The sequence below is a fragment of the Mobula hypostoma genome, chromosome 4 (assembly GCF_963921235.1).
Source record: "Mobula hypostoma chromosome 4, sMobHyp1.1, whole genome shotgun sequence".
Classification (NCBI taxonomy): Eukaryota; Metazoa; Chordata; class Chondrichthyes; order Myliobatiformes; family Myliobatidae; genus Mobula; species Mobula hypostoma.
The window spans coordinates 3,881,587-3,885,969 of record NC_086100.1 but is presented as its reverse complement, the minus strand read 5'-3'; the positions used below and the strand labels follow the sequence as shown (position 1 = coordinate 3,885,969).

Sequence of the window (4,383 nt, the reverse complement as noted above, 5' to 3'; positions counted from 1 at the left end):
ATCTGCATAGTTACTAATCCAAATTACCACCCCATCATCCAGATCATTAATGTATCTGACAAACAACATTCTACCGTGTACAGATCCCTGAGGCACACTGCTAGTCACCGGCCTCCAATCTGGCAAACAGTTATCCACCACGACACCAGGAATTCTGCAGATGCTGGAAATTCAAGCAACACACATCAAAGTTGCTGGTGTACGCAGCAGGCCAGGCGGCATCTCTAGAAAGAGGTACAGTCGACGTTTCGGGACGTGGGGTCTCTGCTCAAAACGTCGACTGTACCTCTTCCTATAGATGTTGCCTGGCCTGCTGCGTTCACCAGCAACTTTGATGTGTGTTGCCGTTATCCACCACTATTCTCTGGCATCCAGCCACTGTTGAATCCATTTTACTACTTGAATATATAATACCTAACGATTGAACCTTCCTAACTAACCTTCCTTGTGGGACCTAGTCAAGGGCCTTACTGAAGTGCATATAGACAACATCCACCGCTTTACCCTCGTCAACATTCCGAGTAACCTCTTCAAAAAATTCATTAAGATTTGTCAAACATGATATTCCACGTCCTAGGGAATATCCTGTCAGGACGCAGAGACTTATCCACGTTTATATTCCTTAAAAGCGCCAGTACTTCCTCTTCTTTAATCGTCATAGTTTCCATAAATACCCTACTTGTTTCCCTTACCTTACACAATTCAATATCCTTCTTCTTAGTGAATATCGAAGAAGAAAAGAAATTGTTCAGAATCTCCCCCATCTCTTTTGGCTCCGTAGATAGCTGTCCACTCTGATTCTTTAAGGGACCAATTTTATCCCTCACTGTCCTTTTGATATTAATATAACTGTAGAAACCCTGGGGATTTATTTTCACCTTACTTGCCAAAGCAACCTCATATCTTCTTTTAGCTTTTCTAATTTCTTTCTTAAGATTCTTTTTTCCATTCTTTATATTCCTCGATCACCTCATTTACTACCTTCTGCCTATATTTATTGTAGATATCTCTCTTTTTCCGAACAAATTTCCAATTTCCCTTGAAAACCATGACTCTCTCAAAATTCTATTCTTTCCTTTCAACCTAACAGGAACATAAAGATTCTGTACCATCAAAATTTCACCTTTGAATGATCTCTATTTCTCTATTACATCCATCCCATAAAACAAATTGTCCCAATCCACTCCTTCTAAATCCATTCACATTTCCTCAAAGTTAGCCTTTCTCCAATCAAAATTCTCGACCCTGGGTCCAGTCCTATCTTTCTCCATAATTATATTGAAACTAATGGCATTGTGATCACTGGACCCGAAGTGCTCCCCAACAAAACATCTCTGTCACCTGACCTATCTCATCCCCTAAGAGGAGATCCAACACTGCCCCTTCTCTAGTTGGTACCTCTGTGTATTGCTGCAAAAAAATAAAAACTATCCTGCACGTATTTTACAAACTCCAAACCATCCAGCCCTTTTGCAGAATGGGCTTCCAGTCTATGTGTGGAAAATTAAAATCTCCCACAATCACAGCCTTATGCTGACTACAAATATCTGCTATCTCCTTACAAATTTGCTACTCCAATTCCCTCTCCCTATTTTGTTCTTGCTTTATATATAACATGTCTTAAGTTTTTCTTCCATTCTGCTTCTCAATGTCATTTCATGACTCTTGATGGATCTCCGAATCTTTTTCATTAGCTATTTCCAATCTTCAAAGAATCCAAGGTTCATTTTATTATCAAAAAATGTAAGTACATATAACTCTAAGAATTGCCTTCACTAGATAGCCATAAAATACAGAAAGACGGAGAAGTAATATATAAAACCATAGAACCCATCTTCTTTATTATCTTGAGGGATCGATTTTATTTTAGTTTCTTTTCTGTGCTTGATTAAACATACCAGCTCTCTCGATATCCGAGGTTCCTTTACCTTGCCATCCTGTCGTTCCCTCTCACTGCTGTCAGTGCAGTTTGTCTTTAAACACCCTCCACATCTGCGATATGGACTTGCCCTAAAATAGCTGCTCTCAATTAACTCTCTTCAGTTCTTGCTTAATCATTTTATAGTTTGCTAGGTCTCGTTTAATGATCTCAGGCAAGGTCAGTGGCTACCATTTCCATGGTTACCTTAAACTTTATGATGAGCATTTCTCCATGTATTGTCTCCTACTGAATGGTTACTCACCTGATTGTCCTCATTTCCAAAATCAGGTTCAGCATTGTTCCTCCCTTAGTTAGATTCGACATAGTAATTTACACATATGCAGTGTGACTACAAGAGTTGTAAGGAGACTGACAAATCTGCGATGAAGAGACTCCTGAGGCTCGTCCACAATATATGAATCATGAAAAAAATGGATGCATTCTATTTGAGCAACACACATCAAAGTTGCTGGTGTTGTTTGTATTCTATTTGCCTGGATATGAGCTACTCTGGCAATGGTGTAGACTGTGGACACCATCGATATAATAGGAGTTCCTTTGTTTGAATAACTCCACCCTCAACAGTGATATCTTTCAGGAAAATTATGCAACGATTACTGGTAAATCAATTGATTTCTCTTGCCAATGTTATTCCGACAGAAAATCTCTGAGACAACAATCATATCACCAAATATTAAAGCTACTGATGAAGCGTACTGTCACCACTGTAGTTTCCCTCCAGTTGTTGTGCAATCCTGTTTTGAAATGACTGGGGAACGTTCTTGGGAACAGCTTAGTTAATTAAGCCCATCAGCTCTGCTGGGACATAGGCTGTTGACAAAGTTTGCAAGAGCTCTCAGTCCAGGGCCAGTCTTTCAGGTAATCCCTTGGTGTATCCCCTCCCGATATAGATCCTTTCTCCGCCAGGTATAAGGACTTTGTAGTTTCTGTTGCGGTTTCTCTAGCTCTGGGCATTTTCAGGATGGGTTTGCTAAACCAATAACCAACCAATTTTCTTTCGCAGCCGGGCTTGGGAACCTCCATTGCAGCGGTTTGAGAGCAGAAGTTTGCTCATGATTTCACAGCAGGACGAGGGAGATACAACGCCAAGGCTGAGCTTTACGTTGTAAAACGTAATTCGGAATGGGCTTGAGAGTAACGTCCTGATGCTGAAAATGGGATGAAGATTTTTTAAAGTTTAAAGTTTTAAGTTTTTTACACATGGGTTGTGGGTGCCTGGAATGACTTGTCAGGGATGGTGGTGGAGGTTAAAACATTAGGGGTATTTAAGAGCCTCTTGGACAGGCACATGGATGAAAGAAAAATAGAGGGTTACGGGGTAGTGTGGGTTTAGTACTTTTTAAGAAATATATGGGTCGGCACAACATCGACGCCCGAAGGGCCTGTACTGTGCTGTAGTATTCTAGTGTCTAGTGTCTACAGAGCGATTAAACAAATTACCCGAAGGAGTACATGCATAACTATTTTCTAACAGAAATAAAATTCGAAAATTCAGGGTTGCCAAGGGATTTTACAGGCCTTGTGTGGGATTCCGTAAAGGTTAACCTACAGGGTTGAATCGGTGGTGAGGAAGACGAATGTAATGTGAACATTCGTGAGAGGACATGACTATAAGAACAAAGATATAATGGTGTATAATGGTGGTGTTTTATCGGCATTAGACAGGCCGAGCAGACTTGATTGGCCGAATGGTTTAATTCTGCTCTTATGTCTTATGGTCTTATGGTAACGTTAACTTTGTTCCTGTATCGGACATTGCTACCTAACCTGCTCACGATTAGAAGTTTTCTCTGTCGTTGTTTCCTATTTGCAACATGTGTACTGTTCAGATCTCTGGAGGTGGAGAGATATACTTTATTGAGAATGAGCCGAATGGGTACTTAAGGTGGATTATTGGAAGTTAATTTCACTTTATTTAATGTGTTGTGGCAGCATTTTCTGCAATACACTCAGGAATTGTCTCTCACTTTTCAGAATCCCCTTTGCCGCTTGACGAAAATTTCGGAGAAGAATATGACGATATTGAATAATACGCTTGAAGAAATGCGAATTACAATCATTTAGATTGAACATTTTATGGTCAGTTGCAACCACCGTGCAATTTCCCTGTATGTTTTGTAATTCATTTAATGTAAAGTTGTAAATGGAATTCAACCCCCTCTGTGATTTGAAGTGAGACCCTTCCTGAGTGGAAAACAAAGCAAAACTTCTCAACAGTTTGGCAGATGCCAGTGATGCAAAATGTAAAACGGCTTTAAATTGAATGTAGCGCTGTCTGTAAATGTCTCGCATTTTTACACAGCTAATCCTCTAGCACGTTATATTTGGGATGGTTTATTCAACCAATGATGCAGGTTTTCTGACTTTGTTATTTTAATATATGCATCGGTCCTTGAAATATATTTGCTGAAATATGTTTTTCGTCTCTTGATTATTTTTGA

General features: G+C 39.8%; 1 long non-coding RNA gene across 1 annotated transcript in view; it reads left to right on the top strand.

Moving 5' to 3' along the window:
* LOC134345099 (uncharacterized) overlaps positions 1-4,113 on the top strand; it is a 6,676-nt gene extending 2,563 nt beyond the window's left edge. Inside the window, exon 3 of the long non-coding RNA XR_010017601.1 lies at positions 3,917-4,113. This is a non-coding gene — a long non-coding RNA (uncharacterized LOC134345099). The remainder of the gene's footprint in view (positions 1-3,916) is intronic.
* Positions 4,114-4,383: the final 270 nt, after the last annotated feature.